A 23,456-nucleotide genomic window follows, 5' to 3' on the forward strand; every position below is an offset into this window, starting at 1 on the left:
CAACCCCAGACTCCTCCAGGGAAGATAGCAGAGATGATATTTCTCCTTGGACAATGCTCCATCTTCTGGGATGCATCTGAGATTCCTCCCAGGCGTCTCCCGCAGACATTTTTCCTGTGGTTTGGGTCCCTGTATACCCGGGTAGCAACCCCAGACTCCTCCAGGGAAGATACCCGAGATGATTTTTCTGCTGGGAGAAAGCACCATCTTCTGGGATGCATCTGAGATTCCTCCCAGGCATCTCCCACAGACATTTTTCCTGTGGTTTGGGTCCCTGTAATTCCGGGTAGCAACCCCAGACTCCTCCAGGGAAGATACCCGAGATAATTTTTCTGCTTGGACAATGCTCCATCCTCTGGGAAGCATCCGAGACTCCTTGCACGTATGTCCCTGAGTTTTTATTCCGGTGTTTTCGGGCCCTGTGATGCCGGGTAGCAACCCCAGACTCCTCCAGGGAAGATACCCGAGATGATTTTTCTCCTTGGACAATGCTACATCCTCTGGGATGCATCTGAGATTCCGCCCAGACGTCTCCCGCAGACATTTTTCCTATGGTTTGGGTCCCTGTAATCCCGGGTAGCAAGCCCAGTCTCCTCCAGGGAAGATACCCGAGATGATTTTTCTGCTGGGACAAAGCTCCATCTTCTGGGATGCATCTGAGATTCCTCCCAGGCGTCTCCCGCAGACATTTTTCCTGTGGTTTGGGTCCCTTTAATCCCGGGTAGCAACCCCAGACTCCTCCAGGAAAGATATCCGGGATGATTTTTCTCCTTGGACAATGCTCCATCCTCTGGGATGCATCCGAGACTTGTCGCAGCTATGTCCCTGAGTCTTTTTTCTCACGGTTTATGGTTCTGTCATCCCAGGTAGCAACCCCAGACTCCTCCAGGGAAGACACCCAATATGATTTTTCTCTCTTGACAGTGGTCCATCCTGCGGGATCTACCCAGAATTCCTCCCAGGCGTCTCCCGCAGAGTTTTCTCCAGTGCTTTAGGGCCCTGTGATCCCGGGTAGCAACCCCAGACTCCTCCAAGGAAGATACCCGAGATAATTTTTCTACTTGGACAATGCTCCATCCTCTGGGAAGCATCCGAGACTCCTTGCAGGTATGTCCCTGAGTGTTTCTTCCGGTGTTTTGGGGCCCTGTGATCCTGGGTAGCAACCCCAGACTCCTCCAAGGAAGATACCCGAGATAATTTTTCTGCTTGGACAATGCTCCATCCTCTGGGAAGCATCCGAGACTCCTTGCAGGTATGTCCCTGAGTTTTTATTCCGGTGTTTTCGGGCCCTGTGATCCCGGGTAGTAACCCCAGACTCCTCCAGGGAAGATACCCGAGATGATTTTTCTCCTTGGACAATGCTCCATCTTCTGGGATGCATCTGAGATTCCTCCCAGGCATCTCCCGCAGACATTTTTCCTGTGGTTTGGGTCCCTGTAAACCCGGGTAGCAACCCCAGACTCCTCCAGGGAAGATACCCGAGATGATTTTTCTCCTTGGACAATGCTACATCCTCTGGGAAGCATCCGAGACTCCTTGCAGGTATGTCCCTGAGTTTTTATTCCGGTGTTTTCGGGCCCTGTGATCCCGGGTAGCAACCCCAGACTCCTCCAGGGAAGATACCCGAGATGATTTTTCTCCTTGGACAATGCTCCGTCTTCTGGGATGCATCTGAGATTCCTCCCAGGCGTCTCCCGCAGACATTTTTCCTGTGGTTTTGGTCCCTGTAATCCCAGGTAGCAACCCCAGACTCCTCCAGGGAAGATACCCGAGATGATTTTTCTGCTGGGAGAAAGCACCATCTTCTGGGATGCATCTGAGATTCCTCCCAGGCGTCTCCCGCAGACATTTTTCCTGTGGTTTGGGTCCCTGTAATCCCGGGTAGCAACCCCAGACTCCTCCAGGGAAGATACCCGAGATAATTTTTCTCCTTGGACAATGCTCCATCATCTGGGAAGCATCTGAGACTCCTTGCAGGTATGTCCCTGAGTTTTTATTCCGGTGTTTTCGGGCCCTGTGATCCCGGGTAGCAACCCCAGACTCCTCCAGGGAAGATACCCGAGATGATTTTTCTCCTTGGACAATGCTCCATCTTCTGGGATGCATCTGAGATTCCTCCCAGGCGTCTCCCGCAGACATTTTTCCTGTGGTTTGGGTCCCTTTTATCCCGGGTACCAACCCCAGACTCCTCCAGGAAAGATATCCGGGATGATTTTTCTCCTTGGACAATGCTCCATCCTCTGGGATGCATCCGAGACTTGTCGCAGCTATGTCCCTGAGTCTTTTTTCTCACGGTTTATGGTTCTGTCATCCCAGGTAGCAACCCCAGACTCCTCCAGGGAAGACACCCAATATGATTTTTCTCTCTTGACAGTGGTCCATCCTGCGGGATCTACCCAGAATTCCTCCCAGGCGTCTCCCGCAGAGTTTTCTCCAGTGCTTTAGGGCCCTCTGATCCCGGGTAGCAACCCCAGACTCCTCCAAGGAAGATACCCGAAATAATTTTTCTGCTTGGACAATGCTCCATCCTCTGGGAAGCATCCGAGACTCCTTGCAGGTATGTCCCTGAGTTTTTATTCCGGTGTTTTCGGGCCCTGTGATCCCGGGTAGCAACCCCAGACTCCTCCAGGGAAGATACCCGAGATGATTTTTCTCCTTGGACAATGCTCCATCTTCTGGGATGCATCTGAGATTCCTGCCAGGCGTCTCCCGCAGACATTTTTCCTGTTGTTTGGGTCCCTGTAAACCCGGGTAGCAACCCCAGACTCCTCCAGGGAAGATACCCGAGATGATTTTTCTCCTTGGACAATGCTCCATCCTCTTGGAAGCATCCGAGACTCCTTGCAGTTATGTCCCTGAGTGTTTATTCCGGTATTTTCGGGCCCTCTGATCCCGGGTAGCAACCCCAGACTCCTCCAGGGAAGACACCCAATATGATTTTTCTCTCTTGACAGTGGTCCATACTGCGGGATCTATCCAGAACTCCTCCCAGGTGTCTCCCGCACAGTTTTCTCCGGTGTTTTGGGGCCCTGTGATCCCGGGTAGCAACCCCAGACTCCTCCAGGGAAGATACCCGAGATGATTTTTCTCCTTGGACAAAGCTCCATCTTCTGGGATGCATCTGAGATTCCTCCCAGGCGTCTCCCGCAGACATTTTTCCTATGGTTTGGGTCCCTGTAATCCCGGGTAGCAAGCCCAGACTCCTCCAGGGAAGATACCCGAGATGATTTTTCTGCTGGTACAAAGCTCCATCTTCTGGGATGCATCTGAGATTCCTCCCAGGCGTCTCCCGCAGACATTTTTCCTGTGGTTTGGGTCCCTTTAATCCCGGGTAGCAACCCCAGACTCCTCCAGGAAAGATATCCGGGATGATTTTTCTCCTTGGACAATGCTCCATCCTCTTTGATGAATCCGAGACTTGTCGCAGCTATGTCCCTGAGTCTTTTTTCTCACGGTTTATGGTTCTGTCATCCCAGGTAGCAACCCCAGACTCCTCCAGGGAAGACACCCAATATGATTTTTCTCTCTTGACAGTGGTCCATCCTGCGGGATCTACCCAGAATTCCTCCCAGGCGTCTCCCGCAGAGTTTTCTCCAGTGCTTTAGGGCCCTGTGATCCCGGGTAGCAACCCCAGACTCCTCCAAGGAAGATACCCGAGATAATTTTTCTGCTTGGACAATGCTCCATCCTCTGGGAAGCATCCGAGACTCCTTGCAGGTATGTCCCTGAGTGTTTCTTCCGGTGTTTTGGGGCCCTGTGATCCTGGGTAGCAACCCCAGACTCCTCCAAGGAAGATACCCGAGATAATTTTTCTGCTTGGACAATGCTCCATCCTCTGGGAAGCATCCGAGACTCCTTGCAGGTATGTCCCTGAGTTTTTATTCCGGTGTTTTCGGGCCCTGTGATCCCGGGTAGTAACCCCAGACTCCTCCAGGGAAGATAGCAGAGATGATATTTCTCCTTGGACAATGCTCCATCTTCTGGGATGCATCTGAGATTCCTCCCAGGCATCTCCAGCAGACATTTTTCCTGTGGTTTGGGTCCCTGTAAACCCGGGTAGCAACCCCAGACTCCTCCAGGGAAGATACCCGAGATGATTTTTCTCCTTGGACAATGCTACATCCTCTGGGAAGCATCCGAGACTCCTTGCAGGTATGTCCCTGAGTTTTTATTCCGGTGTTTTCGGGCCCTGTGATCCCGGGTAGCAACCCCAGACTCCTCCAGGGAAGATACCCGAGATGATTTTTCTCCTTGGACAATGCTCCATCTTCTGGGATTCATCTGAGATTCCTCCCAGGCGTCTCCCGCAGACATTTTTCCTGTGGTTTTGGTCCCTGTAATCCCAGGTAGCAACCCCAGACTCCTCCAGGGAAGATACCCGAGATGATTTTTCTGCTGGGAGAAAGCACCATCTTCTGGGATGCATCTGAGATTCCTCCCAGGCATATCCCGCAGACATTTTTCCTGTGGTTTGGGTCCCTGTAATCCCGGGTAGCAACCCCAGACTCCTCCAGGGAAGATACCCGAGATGATTTATCTGCTGGGACAAAGCTCCATCTTCTGGGATGCATCTGAGATTCCTCCCAGGCGTCTCCCGCAGACATTTTTCCTGCGGTTTGGGTCCCTGTAATCCCGGGTAGCAACCCCAGACTCCTCCAGGGAAGATACCCGAGATGATTTTTCTGCTGGGACAAAGCTCCATCTTCTGGGATGCATATGAGATTCCTCCCAGGCATCTCCCACAGACATTTTTCCTGTGGTTTGGGTCCCTGTAATCCCGGGTAGCAACCCCAGACTCCTCCAGGGAAGACACCCGAGATAATTTTTCTGCTTGGACAATGCTCCATCCTCTTGGAAGCATCCGAGACTCCTTGCAGGTATGTCCCTGAGTGTTTATTCCAGTGTTTTCGGGCCCTCTGATCCCAGGTAGCAACCCCAGACTCCTCCAGGGAGGACACCCAATATGATTTTTCTCTTTTGACAGTGGTCCATACTGCGGGATCTATCCAGAACTCCTCCCAGGAGTCTCCCGCAGAGTTTTCTCCGGTGTTTTGGGGCCCTGTGATCCCGGGTAGCAAGCCCAGACTCCTCCAGGGAAGATACCCGAGATGATTTTTCTCCTTTGACAATGCTCCATCTTCTGGGATGCATCTGAGATTCCTCCCAGGTGTCTCCCACAGACATTTTTCCTGTGGTTTGGGTCCCTGTAATCCCAGATAGCAACCCCAGACTCCTCCAGGGAAGATACCCGAGATAATTTTTCTCCTTGGACAATGCTCCATCCTCTTGGAAGCATCCGAGACTCCTTGCAGGTATGTCCCTGAGTGTTTATTCCGGTATTTTCGGGCCCTCTGATCCCGGATAGCAACCCCAGACTACTCCAGGGAAGACACCCAATATGATTTTTCTCTCTTGACAGTGGTCCATACTGCGGGATCTATCCAGAACTCCTCCCAGTAGTCTCCCGCAGACATTTTTCCTGTGGTTTGGGTCCCTGTAATCCCGGGTAGCAACCCCAGACTCCTCCAGGAAAGATATCCGGGATGATTTTTCTCCTTGGACAATGCTCCATCCTCTGGGATGCATCCGAGACTTGTCGCAGCTATGTCCCTGAGTCTTTTTTCTCACGGTTTATGGTTCTGTCATCCCAGGTAGCAACCCCAGACTCCTCCAGGGAAGACACCCAATATGATTTTTCTCTCTTGACAGTGGTCCATCCTGCGGGATCTACCCAGAATTCCTCCCAGGCGTCTCCCGCAGAGTTTTCTCCAGTGCTTTAGGGCCCTGTGATCCCGGGTAGCAACCCCAGACTCCTCCAAGGAAGATACCCGAGATAATTTTTCTGCTTGGACAATGCTCCATCCTCTTGGAAGCATCCGAGACTCCTTGCAGGTATGCCCCTGAGTTTTTATTCCGGTGTTTTCGGGCCCTGTGATCCCGGGTAGCAACCCCAGAGTCCTCCAGGGAAGATACCCGAGATGATTTTTCTCCTGGAACAATGCTCCATCTTCTGGGATGCATCTGAGATTCCTCCCAGGCGTCTCCAGCAGACATTTTTCCTGTGGTTTGGGTCCCTGTAAACCCGGGTAGCAATCCCAGACTCCTCCAGGGAAGATACCCGATATGATTTTTCTCATTGGACAATGCTACATCCTCTGGGAAGCATCCGAGACTCCTTGCAGGTATGTCCATGAGTGTTTATTCCAGTGTATTCGGGCCCTCTGATCCCGGGTAGCAACCCCAGACTCCTCCAGGTAAGATACCCGAGATGATTTTTCTCCTTGGACAATGCTCCATCTTCTGGGATGCATATGAGATTCCTCCCAGGCATCTCCCACAGACATTTTTCCTGTGGTTTGGGTCCCTGTAATCCCGGGTAGCAACCCCAGACTCCTCCAGGGAGGACAGCCAATATGATTTTTCTCTCTTGACAGTGGTCCATACTGCGGGATCTATCCAGAACTCCTCCCAGGTGTCTCCCGCAGAGTTTTCTCCGGTGTTTTGGGGCCCTGTGATCCCGGGTAGCAACCCCAGACTCCTCCAGGGAAGATACCCGAGATGATTTTTCTCCTTGGACAAAGCTCCATCTTCTGGGATGCATCTGAGATTCCTCCCAGGCGTCTCCCGCAGACATTTTTCCTGTGGTTTGGGTCCCTTTAATCCCGGGTACCAACCCCAGACTCCTCCAGGAAAGATATCCGGGATGATTTTTCTCCTTGGACAATGCTCCATGCTCTGGGATGCACCCGAGACTTGTCGCAGCTATGTCCCTGAGTCTTTTTTCTCACGGTTTATGGTTCTGTCATCCCAGGTAGCAACCCCAGACTCCTCCAGGGTAGACACCCAATATGATTTTTCTCTCTTGACAGTGGTCCATACTGCGGGATCTATCCAGAACTCCTCCCAGGAGTCTCCCGCAGAGTTTTCTCCGGTGTTTTGGGGCCCTGTGATCCCGGGTAGCAACCCCAGACTCCTCCAGCGAAGATAACCGAGATGATTTTTCTCCTTGGACAATGCTCCATCTTCTGGGATGCATCTGAGATTCCTCCCAGGCGTCTCCCGCAGACATTTTTCCTGTGGTTTTGGTCCCTGTAATCCCGGGTAGCAACCCCAGACTCCTCCAGGGAAGATACCCGAGATGATTTTTCTCCTTGGACAAAGCTCCATCTTCTGGGATGCATATGAGATTCCTCCCAGGCATCTCCCACAGACATTTTTCCTGTGGTTTGGGTCCCTGTAATCCCAGGTAGCAACCCCAGACTCCTCCAGGGAAGATACCCGAGATGATTTTTCTCCTTGGACAATGCTCCATCTTCTGGGATGCATCTGAGATTCCTCCCAGGCGTCTCCCGCTGACATTTTTCCTGTGGTTTGGGTCCCTTTAATCCCAGGTAGCAACCCCAGACTCCTCCAGGAAAGATATCCGGGATGATTTTTCTCCTTGGACAATGCTCCATGCTCTGGGATGCACCCGAGACTTGTCGCAGCTATGTCCCTGAGTCTTTTTTCTCACGGTTTATGGTTCTGTCATCCCAGGTAGCAACCCCAGACTCCTCCAGGGAAGACACCCAATATGATTTTTCTCTCTTGACAGTGGTCCATCCTGCGGGATCTACCCAGAATTCCTTGCAGGCGTCTCCCGCAGAGTTTTCTCCAGTGCTTTAGGGCCCTGTGATCCCGGGTAGCAACCCCAGACTCCTCCAAGGAAGATACCCGAGATAATTTTTCTGCTTGGACAATGCTCCATCCTCTGGGAAGCATCCGAGACTCCTTGCAGGTATGTCCCTGAGTTTTTATTCCGGTGTTTTCGGGCCCTGTGATCCCGGGTAGCAACCCCAGACTCCTCCAGGGAAGATAGCCGAGATGACTTTTCTCCTTGGACAATGCTCCATCTTCTGGGATGCATCTGAGATTCCTCCCAGGCGTCTCCCGCAGACATTTTTCTTGTGGTTTGGGTCCCTGTAATCCCGGGTAGCAACCCCAGACTCCTCCAGGGAAGATACCCGAGATGATTTTTCTCCTTGGACAAAGCTCCATCTTCTGGGATGCATATGAGATTCCTCCCAGGCATCTCCCACAGACATTTTTCCTGTGTTTTGGGTCCCTTTAATCCCAGGTAGCAACCCCAGACTCCTCCAGGAAAGATATCCGGGATGATTTTTCTCCTTGGACAATGCTCCATGCTCTGGGATGCACCCGAGACTTGTCGCAGCTATGTCCCTGAGTCTTTTTTCTCACGGTTTATGGTTCTGTCATCCCAGGTAGCAACCCCAGACTCCTCCAGGGAAGATATCCGGGATGATTTTTCTGCTTGGACAATGCTCCATCCTCTGGGATGCACCCGAGACTTGTCGCAGCTATGTCCCTGAGTCTTTTTTCTCACGGTTTATGGTTCTGTCATCCCAGGTAGCAACCCCAGACTCCTCCAGGGAAGACACCCAATATGATTTTTCTCTCTTGACAGTGGTCCATCCTGCGGGATCTACCCAGAATTCCTCCCAGGCGTCTCCCGCAGAGTTTTCTCCGTTGTTTTGGGGCCCTGTGATCCCGGGTAGCAACCCCAGACTCCTCCAGGGAAGATACCCGAGATGATTTTTCTCCTTGGACAAAGCTCCATCTTCTGGGATGCATATGAGATTCCTCCCAGGCATCTCCCACAGACATTTTTCCTGTGGTTTGGGTCCCTGTAATCCCGGGTAGCAACCCCAGACTCCTCCAGGGAAGATACCCGAGATGATTTTTCTGCTTGGACAATGCTCCATCCTCTGGGAAGCATCCGAGACTCCTTGAAGGTATGTCCCTGAGTTTTTATTCCGGTGTTTTCGGGCCCTGTGATGCCGGGTAGCAACCCCAGACTCCTCCAGGGAAGATACCCGAGATGATTTTTCTGCTTGGACCATGCTCCATCTTCTGGGATGCATCTGAGATTCCTCCCAGGCGTCTCCCGCAGACATTTTTCCTGTGGTTTGGGTCCCTGTAATCCCGGGTAGCAACCCCAGACTCCTCCAGGGAAGATACCCGAGATGATTTTTCTCCTTGGACAATGCTCCATCTTCTGGGATGCATCTGAGATTCCTCCCAGGCGTCTCCCGCAGACATTTTTCCTGTGGTTTGGGTCCCTGTAATCCCGGGTAGCAACCCCAGACTCCTCCAGGGAAGATACCCGAGATGATTTTTCTGCTGGGAGCAAGCACCATCTTCTGGGATGCATCTGAGATTCCTCCCAGGCATCTCCCACAGACATTTTTCCTGTGGTTTGGGTCCCTGTAATCCCGGGTAGCAACCCCAGACTCCTCCAGGGAAGATACCCGAGATAATTTTTCTGCTTGGACAATGCTCCATCCTCTGGGAAGCATCCGAGACTCCTTGCACGTATGTCCCTGAGTTTTTATACCGGTGTTTTCGGGCCCTGTGATGCCGGGTAGCAACCCCAGACTCCTCCAGGGAAGATACCCGAGATGATTTTTCTCCTTGGACAATGCTACATCCTCTGGGATGCATCTGAGATTCCGCCCAGACGTCTCCCGCAGACATTTTTCCTATGGTTTGGGTCCCTGTAATCCCGGGTAGGAAGCCCAGACTCCTCCAGGGAAGATACCCGAGATGATTTTTCTGCTGGGACAAAGCTCCATCTTCTGGGATGCATCTGAGATTCCTCCCAGGCGTCTCCCGCAGACATTTTTCCTGTGGTTTGGGTCCCTTTAATCCCGGGTAGCAACCCCAGACTCCTCCAGGAAAGATATCCGGGATGATTTTTCTCCTTGGACAATGCTCCATCCTCTTTGATGCATCCGAGACTTGTCGCAGCTATGTCCCTGAGTCTTTTTTCTCACGGTTTATGGTTCTGTCATCCCAGGTAGCAACCCCAGACTCCTCCAGGGAAGACACCCAATATGATTTTTCTCTCTTGACAGTGGTCCATCCTGCGGGATCTACCCAGAATTCCTCCCAGGCGTCTCCCGCAGAGTTTTCTCCAGTGCTTTAGAGCCCTGTGATCCCGGGTAGCAACCCCAGACTCCTCCAAGGAAGATACCCGAGATAATTTTTCTGCTTGGACAATGCTCCATCCTCTGGGAAGCATCCGAGACTCCTTGCAGGTATGTCCCTGAGTGTTTCTTCCGGTGTTTTGGGGCCCTGTGATCCTGGGTAGCAACCCCAGACTCCTCCAAGGAAGATACCCGAGATAATTTTTCTGCTTGGACAATGCTCCATCCTCTGGGAAGCATCCGAGACTCCTTGCAGGTATGTCCCTGAGTTTTTATTCCGGTGTTTTCGGGCCCTGTGATCCCGGGTAGCAACCCCAGACTCCTCCAGGGAAGATACCCGAGATGATTTTTCTCCTTGGACAATGCTCCATCTTCTGGGATGCATCTGAGATTCCTCCCAGGCGTCTCCCGCAGACATTTTTCCTGTGGTTTTGGTCCCTGTAATCCCAGGTAGCAACCCCAGACTCCTCCAGGGAAGATACCCGAGATGATTTTTCTGCTGGGAGAAAGCACCATCTTCTGGGATGCATCTGAGATTCCTCCCAGGCATCTCCCGCAGATATTTTTCCTGTGGTTTGGGTCCCTGTAATCCCGGGTAGCAACCCCAGACTCCTCCAGGGAAGATACCCGAGATGATTTTTCTGCTGGGACAAAGCTCCATCTTCTGGGATGCATCTGAGATTCCTCCCAGGCGTCTCCCGCAGACATTTTTCCTGTGGTTTGGGTCCCTGTAATCCCGGGTAGCAACCACAGACTCCTCCAGGGAAGATACCCGAGATGATTTTTCTGCTGGGACAAAGCTCCATCTTCTGGGATGCATATGAGATTCCTCCCAGGCATCTCCCACAGACATTTTTCCTGTGGTTTGGGTCCCTGTAATCTTGGGTAGCAACCCCAGACTCCTCCAGGGAAGACACCCGAGATAATTTTTCTGCTTGGACAATGCTCCATCCTCTTGGAAGCATCCGAGACTCCTTGCAGGTATGTCCCTGTGTGTTTATTCCAGTGTTTTCGGGCCCTCTGATCCCAGGTAGCAACCCCAGACTCCTCCAGGGAGGACACCCAATATGATTTTTCTCTTTTGACAGTGGTCCATACTGCGGGATCTATCCAGAACTTCTCCCAGGAGTCTCCCGCAGAGTTTTCTCCGGTGTTTTGGGGCCCTGTGATCCCGGGTAGCAACCCCAGACTCCTCCAGGGAAGATACCCGAGATGATTTTTCTGCTGGGACAAAGCTCCATCTTCTGGGATGCATATGAGATTCCTCCCAGGCATCTCCCACAGACATTTTTCCTGTGGTTTGGGTCCCTGTAATCCCGGGTAGCAACCCCAGACTCCTCCAGGGAAGATACCCGAGATAATTTTTCTGCTTGGACAATGCTGCATCATCTGGGAAGCATCTGAGACTCCTTGCAGGTATGTCCCTGAGTTTTTATTCCGGTGTTTTCGGGCCCTCTGATCCCGGGTAGCAACCCCAGACTCCTCCAGGGAAGACACCCAATATGATTTTTCTCTCTTGACAGTGGTCCATACTGCGGGATCTATCCAGAACTCCTCCCAGGAGTCTCCCGCAGAGTTTTCTCCGGTGTTTTGGGGCCCTGTGATCCCGGGTAGCAAGCCCAGACTCCTCCAGGGAAGATACCCGAGATGATTTTTCTCCTTTGACAATGCTCCATCTTCTGGGATGCATCTGAGATTCCTCCCAGGTGTCTCCCACAGACATTTTTCCTGTGATTTGGGTCCCTGTAATCCCAGATAGCAACCCCAGACTCCTCCAGGGAAGATACCCGAGATAATTTTTCTCCTTGGACAATGCTCCATCCTCTTGGAAGCATCCGAGACTCCTTGCAGGTATGTCCCTGAGTGTTTATTCCGGTATTTTCGGGCCCTCTGATCCCGGATAGCAACCCCAGACTCCTCCAGGGAAGACACCCAATATGATTTTTCTCTCTTGACAGTGGTCCATACTGCGGGATCTATCCAGAACTCCTCCCAGTAGTCTCCCGCTAACATTTTTCCTGTGGTTTGGGTCCCTGTAATCCCGGGTAGCAACCCCAGACTCCTCCAGGAAAGATATCCGGGATGATTTTTCTCCTTGGACAATGCTCCATCCTCTGGGATGCATCCGAGACTTGTCGCAGCTATGTCCCTGAGTCTTTTTTCTCACGGTTTATGGTTCTGTCATCCCAGGTAGCAACCCCAGACTCCTCCAGGGAAGACACCCAATATGATTTTTCTCTCTTGACAGTGGTCCATCCTGCGGGATCTACCCAGAATTCCTCCCAGGCGTCTCCCGCAGAGTTTTCTCCAGTGCTTTAGGGCCCTGTGATCCCGGGTAGCAACCCCAGACTCCTCCAAGGAAGATACCCGAGATAATTTTTCTGCTTGGACAATGCTCCATCCTCTGGGAAGCATCCGAGACTCCTTGCAGGTATGTCCCTGAGTTTTTATTCCGGTGTTTTGGGGCCCTGTGATCCCGGGTAGCAACCCCAGAGTCCTCCAGGGAAGATACCCGAGATGATTTTTCTCCTGGAACAATGCTCCATCTTCTGGGATGCATCTGAGATTCCTCCCAGGCGTCTCCAGCAGACATTTTTCCTGTGGTTTGGGTCCCTGTAAACCCGGGTAGCAATCCCAGACTCCTCCAGGGAAGATACCCGATATGATTTTTCTCCTTGGACAATGCTACATCCTCTGGGAAGCATCCGAGACTCCTTGCAGGTATGTCCATGAGTGTTTATTCCAGTGTATTCGGGCCCTCTGATCCCGGGTAGCAACCCCAGACTCCTCCAGGGAAGATACCCGAGATGATATTTCTGCTGGGACAAAGCTCCATCTTCTGGGATGCATCTGAGATTCCTCCCAGGCGTCTCCCGCAGACATTTTTCCTGTGGTTTGGGTCCCTTTAATCCCGGGTAGCAACCCCAGACTCCTCCAGGAAAGATATCCGGGATGATTTTTCTCCTTGGACAATGCTCCATCCTCTGGGATGCATCCGAGACTTGTCGCAGCTATGTCCCTGAGTCTTTTTTCTCACGGTTTATGGTTCTGTCATCCCAGGTAGCAACCCCAGACTCCTCCAGGGAAGACACCCAATATGATTTTTCTCTCTTGACAGTGGTCCATCCTGCGGGATCTACCCAGAATTCCTCCCAGGCGTCTCCCGCAGAGTTTTCTCCAGTGCTTTAGGGCCCTCTGATCCCGGGTAGCAACCCCAGACTCCTCCAAGGAAGATACCCGAGATGATTTTTCTGCTTGGACAATGCTACATCCTCTGGGAAGCATCCGAGACTCCTTGCAGGTATGTCCCTGAGTGTTTATTCCAGTGTTTTCGGGCCCTCTGATCCCGGGTAGTAACCCCAGACTCCTCCAGGGAAGATAGCAGAGATGATATTTCTCCTTGGACAATGCTCCATCTTCTGGGATGCATCTGAGATTCCTCCCAGGCATCTCCCGCAGACATTTTTCCTGTGGTTTGGGTCCCTGTAAACCCGGGTAGCAACCCCAGACTCCTCCAGGGAAGATACCCGAGATGATTTTTCTCCTTGGACAATGCTACATCCTCTGGGAAGCATCCGAGACTCCTTGCAGGTATGTCCCTGAGTGTTTCTTCCGGTGTTTTGGGGCCCTGTGATCCTGGGTAGCAACCCCAGACTCCTCCAAGGAAGATACCCGAGATAATTTTTCTGCTTGGACAATGCTCCATCCTCTGGGAAGCATCCGAGACTCCTTGCAGGTATGTCCCTGAGTTTTTATTCCGGTGTTTTCGGGCCCTGTGATCCCGGGTAGCAACCCCAGACTCCTCCAGGGAAGATACCCGAGATGATTTTTCTCCTTGGACAATGCTCCATCTTCTGGGATGCATCTGAGATTCCTCCCAGGCGTCTCCCGCAGACATTTTTCCTGTGGTTTTGGTCCCTGTAATCCCAGGTAGCAACCCCAGACTCCTCCAGGGAAGATACCCGAGATGATTTTTCTGCTGGGAGAAAGCACCATCTTCTGGGATGCATCTGAGATTCCTCCCAGGCATCTCCCGCAGATATTTTTCCTGTGGTTTGGGTCCCTGTAATCCCGGGTAGCAACCCCAGACTCCTCCAGGGAAGATACCCGAGATGATTTTTCTGCTGGGACAAAGCTCCATCTTCTGGGATGCATCTGAGATTCCTCCCAGGCGTCTCCCGCAGACATTTTTCCTGTGGTTTGGGTCCCTGTAATCCCGGGTAGCAACCACAGACTCCTCCAGGGAAGATACCCGAGATGATTTTTCTGCTGGGACAAAGCTCCATCTTCTGGGATGCATATGAGATTCCTCCCAGGCATCTCCCACAGACATTTTTCCTGTGGTTTGGGTCCCTGTAATCTTGGGTAGCAACCCCAGACTCCTCCAGGGAAGACACCCGAGATAATTTTTCTGCTTGGACAATGCTCCATCCTCTTGGAAGCATCCGAGACTCCTTGCAGGTATGTCCCTGTGTGTTTATTCCAGTGTTTTCGGGCCCTCTGATCCCAGGTAGCAACCCCAGACTCCTCCAGGGAGGACACCCAATATGATTTTTCTCTTTTGACAGTGGTCCATACTGCGGGATCTATCCAGAACTTCTCCCAGGAGTCTCCCGCAGAGTTTTCTCCGGTGTTTTGGGGCCCTGTGATCCCGGGTAGCAACCCCAGACTCCTCCAGGGAAGATACCCGAGATGATTTTTCTGCTGGGACAAAGCTCCATCTTCTGGGATGCATATGAGATTCCTCCCAGGCATCTCCCACAGACATTTTTCCTGTGGTTTGGGTCCCTGTAATCCCGGGTAGCAACCCCAGACTCCTCCAGGGAAGATACCCGAGATAATTTTTCTGCTTGGACAATGCTGCATCATCTGGGAAGCATCTGAGACTCCTTGCAGGTATGTCCCTGAGTTTTTATTCCGGTGTTTTCGGGCCCTCTGATCCCGGGTAGCAACCCCAGACTCCTCCAGGGAAGACACCCAATATGATTTTTCTCTCTTGACAGTGGTCCATACTGCGGGATCTATCCAGAACTCCTCCCAGGAGTCTCCCGCAGAGTTTTCTCCGGTGTTTTGGGGCCCTGTGATCCCGGGTAGCAAGCCCAGACTCCTCCAGGGAAGATACCCGAGATGATTTTTCTCCTTTGACAATGCTCCATCTTCTGGGATGCATCTGAGATTCCTCCCAGGTGTCTCCCACAGACATTTTTCCTGTGATTTGGGTCCCTGTAATCCCAGATAGCAACCCCAGACTCCTCCAGGGAAGATACCCGAGATAATTTTTCTCCTTGGACAATGCTCCATCCTCTTGGAAGCATCCGAGACTCCTTGCAGGTATGTCCCTGAGTGTTTATTCCGGTATTTTCGGGCCCTCTGATCCCGGATAGCAACCCCAGACTCCTCCAGGGAAGACACCCAATATGATTTTTCTCTCTTGACAGTGGTCCATACTGCGGGATCTATCCAGAACTCCTCCCAGTAGTCTCCCGCTAACATTTTTCCTGTGGTTTGGGTCCCTGTAATCCCGGGTAGCAACCCCAGACTCCTCCAGGAAAGATATCCGGGATGATTTTTCTCCTTGGACAATGCTCCATCCTCTGGGATGCATCCGAGACTTGTCGCAGCTATGTCCCTGAGTCTTTTTTCTCACGGTTTATGGTTCTGTCATCCCAGGTAGCAACCCCAGACTCCTCCAGGGAAGATAGCAGAGATGATATTTCTCCTTGGACAATGCTCCATCTTCTGGGATGCATCTGAGATTCCTCCCAGGCATCTCCCGCAGACATTTTTCCTGTGGTTTGGGTCCCTGTAAACCCGGGTAGCAACCCCAGACTCCTCCAGGGAAGATACCCGAGATGATTTTTCTCCTTGGACAATGCTACATCCTCTGGGAAGCATCCGAGACTCCTTGCAGGTATGTCCCTGAGTTTTTATTCCGGTGTTTTCGGGCCCTGTGATCCCGGGTAGCAACCCCAGACTCCTCCAGGGAAGATACCCGAGATGATTTTTCTGCTTGGCCAATGCTACATCCTCTGGGAAGCATCCGAGACTCCTTGCAGGTATGTCCCTGAGTGTTTATTCCAGTGTTTTCGGGCCCTGTGATCCCGGGTAGTAACCCCAGACTCCTCCAGGGAAGATAGCAGAGATGATATTTCTCCTTGGACAATGCTCCATCTTCTGGGATGCATCTGAGATTCCTCCCAGGCGTCTCCCGCAGACATTTTTCCTGTGGTTTTGGTCCCTGTAATCCCAGGTAGCAACCCCAGACTCCTCCAGGGAAGATACCCGAGATGATTTTTCTGCTGGGAGAAAGCACCATCTTCTGGGATGCATCTGAGATTCCTCCCAGGCATCTCCCGCAGATATTTTTCCTGTGGTTTGGGTCCCTGTAATCCCGGGTAGCAACCCCAGACTCCTCCAGGGAAGATACCCGAGATGATTTTTCTGCTGGGACAAAGCTCCATCTTCTGGGATGCATCTGAGATTCCTCCCAGGCGTCTCCCGCAGACATTTTTCCTGTGGTTTGGGTCCCTGTAATCCCGGGTAGCAACCACAGACTCCTCCAGGGAAGATACCCGAGATGATTTTTCTGCTGGGACAAAGCTCCATCTTCTGGGATGCATATGAGATTCCTCCCAGGCATCTCCCACAGACATTTTTCCTGTGGTTTGGGTCCCTGTAATCTTGGGTAGCAACCCCAGACTCCTCCAGGGAAGACACCCGAGATAATTTTTCTGCTTGGACAATGCTCCATCCTCTTGGAAGCATCCGAGACTCCTTGCAGGTATGTCCCTGTGTGTTTATTCCAGTGTTTTCGGGCCCTCTGATCCCAGGTAGCAACCCCAGACTCCTCCAGGGAGGACACCCAATATGATTTTTCTCTTTTGACAGTGGTCCATACTGCGGGATCTATCCAGAACTTCTCCCAGGAGTCTCCCGCAGAGTTTTCTCCGGTGTTTTGGGGCCCTGTGATCCCGGGTAGCAACCCCAGACTCCTCCAGGGAAGATACCCGAGATGATTTTTCTGCTGGGACAAAGCTCCATCTTCTGGGATGCATCTGAGATTCCTCCCAGGCGTCTCCCGCTGACATTTTTCCTGTGGTTTGGGTCCCTTTAATCCCAGGTAGCAACCCCAGACTCCTCCAGGAAAGATATCCGGGATGATTTTTCTCCTTGGACAATGCTCCATGCTCTGGGATGCACCCGAGACTTGTCGCAGCTATGTCCCTGAGTCTTTTTTCTCACGGTTTATGGTTCTGTCATCCCAGGTAGCAACCCCAGACTCCTCCAGGGAAGACACCCAATATGATTTTTCTCTCTTGACAGTGGTCCATCCTGCGGGATCTACCCAGAATTCCTTGCAGGCGTCTCCCGCAGAGTTTTCTCCAGTGCTTTAGGGCCCTGTGATCCCGGGTAGCAACCCCAGACTCCTCCAAGGAAGATACCCGAGATAATTTTTCTGCTTGGACAATGCTCCATCCTCTGGGAAGCATCCGAGACTCCTTGCAGGTATGTCCCTGAGTTTTTATTCCGGTGTTTTCGGGCCCTGTGATCCCGGGTAGCAACCCCAGACTCCTCCAGGGAAGATAGCCGAGATGACTTTTCTCCTTGGACAATGCTCCATCTTCTGGGATGCATCTGAGATTCCTCCCAGGCGTCTCCCGCAGACATTTTTCTTGTGGTTTGGGTCCCTGTAATCCCGGGTAGCAACCCCAGACTCCTCCAGGGAAGATACCCGAGATGATTTTTCTCCTTGGACAAAGCTCCATCTTCTGGGATGCATATGAGATTCCTCCCAGGCATCTCCCACAGACATTTTTCCTGTGGTTTGGGTCCCTTTAATCCCAGGTAGCAACCCCAGACTCCTCCAGGAAAGATATCCGGGATGATTTTTCTCCTTGGACAATGCTCCATGCTCTGGGATGCACCCGAGACTTGTCGCAGCTATGTCCCTGAGTCTTTTTTCTCACGGTTTATGGTTCTGTCATCCCAGGTAGCAACCCCAGACTCCTCCAGGGAAGATATCCGGGATGATTTTTCTCCTTGGACAATGCTCCATCCTCTGGGATGCACACGAGACTTGTCGCAGCTATGTCCCTGAGTCTTTTTTCTCACGGTTTATGGTTCTGTCATCCCAGGTAGCAACCCCAGACTCCTCCAGGGAAGACACCCAATATGATTTTTCTCTCTTGACAGTGGTCCATCCTGCGGGATCTACCCAGAATTCCTCCCAGGCGTCTCCCGCAGAGTTTTCTCCGTTGTTTTGGGGCCCTGTGATCCCGGGTAGCAACCCCAGACTCCTCCAGGGAAGATACCCGAGATGATTTTTCTCCTTGGACAAAGCTCCATCTTCTGGGATGCATATGAGATTCCTCCCAGGCATCTCCCACAGACATTTTTCCTGTGGTTTGGGTCCCTGTAATCCCGGGTAGCAACCCCAGACTCCTCCAGGGAAGATACCCGAGATGATTTTTCTGCTTGGACAATGCTCCATCCTCTGGGAAGCATCCGAGACTCCTTGAAGGTATGTCCCTGAGTTTTTATTCCGGTGTTTTCGGGCCCTGTGATGCCGGGTAGCAACCCCAGACTCCTCCAGGGAAGATACCCGAGATGATTTTTCTGCTTGGACCATGCTCCATCTTCTGGGATGCATCTGAGATTCCTCCCAGGCGTCTCCCGCAGACATTTTTCCTGTGGTTTGGGTCCCTGTAATCCCGGGTAGCAACCCCAGACTCCTCCAGGGAAGATACCCGAGATGATTTTTCTCCTTGGACAATGCTCCATCTTCTGGGATGCATCTGAGATTCCTCCCAGGCGTCTCCCGCAGACATTTTTCCTGTGGTTTGGGTCCCTGTAATCCCGGGTAGCAACCCCAGACTCCTCCAGGGAAGATACCCGAGATGATTTTTCTGCTGGGAGCAAGCACCATCTTCTGGGATGCATCTGAGATTCCTCCCAGGCATCTCCCACAGACATTTTTCCTGTGGTTTGGGTCCCTGTAATCCCGGGTAGCAACCCCAGACTCCTCCAGGGAAGATACCCGAGATAATTTTTCTGCTTGGACAATGCTCCATCCTCTGGGAAGCATCCGAGACTCCTTGCACGTATGTCCCTGATTTTTTATACCGGTGTTTTCGGGCCCTGTGATGCCGGATAGCAACCCCAGACTCCTCCAGGGAAGATACCCGAGATGATTTTTCTCCTTGGACAATGCTACATCCTCTGGGATGCATCTGAGATTCCGCCCAGACGTCTCCCGCAGACATTTTTCCTATGGTTTGGGTCCCTGTAATCCCGGGTAGCAAGCCCAGACTCCTCCAGGGAAGATACCCGAGATGATTTTTCTGCTGGGACAAAGCTCCATCTTCTGGGATGCATCTGAGATTCCTCCCAGGCGTCTCCCGCAGACATTTTTCCTGTGGTTTGGGTCCCTGTAATCCCGGGTAGCAACCCCAGACTCCTCCAGGAAAGATATCCGGGATGATTTTTCTCCTTGGACAATGCTCCATCCTCTTTGATGCATCCGAGACTTGTCGCAGCTATGTCCCTGAGTCTTTTTTCTCACGGTTTATGGTTCTGTCATCCCAGGTAGCAACCCCAGACTCCTCCAGGGAAGACACCCAATATGATTTTTCTCTCTTGACAGTGGTCCATCCTGCGGGATCTACCCAGAATTCCTCCCAGGCGTCTCCCGCAGAGTTTTCTCCAGTGCTTTAGAGCCCTGTGATCCCGGGTAGCAACCCCAGACTCCTCCAAGGAAGATACCCGAGATAATTTTTCTGCTTGGACAATGCTCCATCCTCTGGGAAGCATCCGAGACTCCTTGCAGGTATGTCCCTGAGTGTTTCTTCCGGTGTTTTGGGGCCCTGTGATCCTGGGTAGCAACCCCAGACTCCTCCAAGGAAGATACCCGAGATAATTTTTCTGCTTGGACAATGCTCCATCCTCTGGGAAGCATCCGAGACTCCTTGCAGGTATGTCCCTGAGTTTTTATTCCGGTGTTTTCGGGCCCTGTGATCCCGGGTAGTAACCCCAGACTCCTCCAGGGAAGATAGCAGAGATGATATTTCTCCTTGGACAATGCTCCATCTTCTGGGATGCATCTGAGATTCCTCCCAGGCATCTCCCGCAGACATTTTTCCTGTGGTTTGGGTCCCTGTAAACCCGGGTAGCAACCCCAGACTCCTCCAGGGAAGATACCCGAGATGATTTTTCTCCTTGGACAATGCTACATCCTCTGGGAAGCATCCGAGACTCCTTGCAGGTATGTCCCTGAGTTTTTATTCCGGTGTTTTCGGGCCCTGTGATCCCGGGTAGCAACCCCAGACTCCTCCAGGGAAGATACCCGAGATGATTTTTCTCCTTGGACAATGCTCCATCTTCTGGGATGCATCTGAGATTCCTCCCAGGCGTCTCCCGCAGACATTTTTCCTGTGGTTTTGGTCCCTGTAATCCCAGGTAGCAACCCCAGACTCCTCCAGGGAAGATACCCGAGATGATTTTTCTGCTGGGAGAAAGCACCATCTTCTGGGATGCATCTGAGATTCCTCCCAGGCATCTCCCGCAGATATTTTTCCTGTGGTTTGGGTCCCTGTAATCCCGGGTAGCAACCCCAGACTCCTCCAGGGAAGATACCCGAGATGATTTTTCTGCTGGGACAAAGCTCCATCTTCTGGGATGCATCTGAGATTCCTCCCAGGCGTCTCCCGCAGACATTTTTCCTGTGGTTTGGGTCCCTGTAATCCCGGGTAGCAACCACAGACTCCTCCAGGGAAGATACCCGAGATGATTTTTCTGCTGGGACAAAGCTCCATCTTCTGGGATGCATATGAGATTCCTCCCAGGCATCTCCCACAGACATTTTTCCTGTGGTTTGGGTCCCTGTAATCTTGGGTAGCAACCCCAGACTCCTCCAGGGAAGACACCCGAGATAATTTTTCTGCTTGGACAATGCTCCATCCTCTTGGAAGCATCCGAGACTCCTTGCAGGTATGTCCCTGTGTGTTTATTCCAGTGTTTTCGGGCCCTCTGATCCCAGGTAGCAACCCCAGACTCCTCCAGGGAGGACACCCAATATGATTTTTCTCTTTTGACAGTGGTCCATACTGCGGGATCTATCCAGAACTTCTCCCAGGAGTCTCCCGCAGAGTTTTCTCCGGTGTTTTGGGGCCCTGTGATCCCGGGTAGCAACCCCAGACTCCTCCAGGGAAGATACCCGAGATGATTTTTCTGCTGGGACAAAGCTCCATCTTCTGGGATGCATATGAGATTCCTCCCAGGCATCTCCCACAGACATTTTTCCTGTGGTTTGGGTCCCTGTAATCCCGGGTAGCAACCCCAGACTCCTCCAGGGAAGATACCCGAGATAATTTTTCTGCTTGGACAATGCTGCATCATCTGGGAAGCATCTGAGACTCCTTGCAGGTATGTCCCTGAGTTTTTATTCCGGTGTTTTCGGGCCCTCTGATCCCGGGTAGCAACCCCAGACTCCTCCAGGGAAGACACCCAATATGATTTTTCTCTCTTGACAGTGGTCCATACTGCGGGATCTATCCAGAACTCCTCCCAGGAGTCTCCCGCAGAGTTTTCTCCGGTGTTTTGGGGCCCTGTGATCCCGGGTAGCAAGCCCAGACTCCTCCAGGGAAGATACCCGAGATGATTTTTCTCCTTTGACAATGCTCCATCTTCTGGGATGCATCTGAGATTCCTCCCAGGTGTCTCCCACAGACATTTTTCCTGTGATTTGGGTCCCTGTAATCCCAGATAGCAACCCCAGACTCCTCCAGGGAAGATACCCGAGATAATTTTTCTCCTTGGACAATGCTCCATCCTCTTGGAAGCATCCGAGACTCCTTGCAGGTATGTCCCTGAGTGTTTATTCCGGTATTTTCGGGCCCTCTGATCCCGGATAGCAACCCCAGACTCCTCCAGGGAAGACACCCAATATGATTTTTCTCTCTTGACAGTGGTCCATACTGCGGGATCTATCCAGAACTCCTCCCAGTAGTCTCCCGCAGACATTTTTCCTGTGGTTTGGGTCCCTGTAATCCCGGGTAGCAACCCCAGACTCCTCCAGGAAAGATATCCGGGATGATTTTTCTCCTTGGACAATGCTCCATCCTCTGGGATGCATCCGAGACTTGTCGCAGCTATGTCCCTGAGTCTTTTTTCTCACGGTTTATGGTTCTGTCATCCCAGGTAGCAACCCCAGACTCCTCCAGGGAAGACACCCAATATGATTTTTCTCTCTTGACAGTGGTCCATCCTGCGGGATCTACCCAGAATTCCTCCCAGGCGTCTCCCGCAGAGTTTTCTCCAGTGCTTTAGGGCCCTGTGATCCCGGGTAGCAACCCCAGACTCCTCCAAGGAAGATACCCGAGATAATTTTTCTGCTTGGACAATGCTCCATCCTCTGGGAAGCATCCGAGACTCCTTGCAGGTATGTCCCTGAGTTTTTATTCCGGTGTTTTGGGGCCCTGTGATCCCGGGTAGCAACCCCAGACTCCTCCAGGGAAGATACCCGAGATGATTTTTCTCCTGGAACAATGCTCCATCTTCTGGGATGCATCTGAGATTCCTCCCAGGCGTCTCCAGCAGACATTTTTCCTGTGGTTTGGGTCCCTGTAAACCCGGGTAGCAATCCCAGACTCCTCCAGGGAAGATACCCGATATGATTTTTCTCCTTGGACAATGCTACATCCTCTGGGAAGCATCCGAGACTCCTTGCAGGTATGTCCATGAGTGTTTATTCCAGTGTATTCGGGCCCTCTGATCCCGGGTAGCAACACCAGACTCCTCCAGGGAAGATACCCGAGATGATATTTCTGCTGGGACAAAGCTCCATCTTCTGGGATGCATCTGAGATTCCTCCCAGGCGTCTCCCGCAGACATTTTTCCTGTGGTTTGGGTCCCTTTAATCCCGGGTAGCAACCCCAGACTCCTCCAGGAAAGATATCCGGGATGATTTTTCTCCTTGGACAATGCTCCATCCTCTGGGATGCATCCGAGACTTGTCGCAGCTATGTCCCTGAGTCTTTTTTCTCACGGTTTATGGTTCTGTCATCCCAGGTAGCAACCCCAGACTCCTCCAGGGAAGACACCCAATATGATTTTTCTCTCTTGACAGTGGTCCATCCTGCGGGATCTACCCAGAATTCCTCCCAGGCGTCTCCCGCAGAGTTTTCTCCAGTGCTTTAGGGCCCTCTGATCCCGGGTAGCAACCCCAGACTCCTCCAAGGAAGATACCCGAGATGATTTTTCTGCTTGGACAATGCTACATCCTCTGGGAAGCATCCGAGACTCCTTGCAGGTATGTCCCTGAGTGTTTATTCCAGTGTTTTCGGGCCCTCTGATCCCGGGTAGTAACCCCAGACTCCTCCAGGGAAGATAGCAGAGATGATATTTCTCCTTGGACAATGCTCCATCTTCTGGGATGCATCTGAGATTCCTCCCAGGCATCTCCCGCAGACATTT

This window comes from Vanellus vanellus (genome assembly GCF_965231255.1).
Source record: "Vanellus vanellus genome assembly, contig: HAP1_SCAFFOLD_74, whole genome shotgun sequence".
In the NCBI taxonomy this organism is placed as follows: Eukaryota; Metazoa; Chordata; class Aves; order Charadriiformes; family Charadriidae; genus Vanellus; species Vanellus vanellus.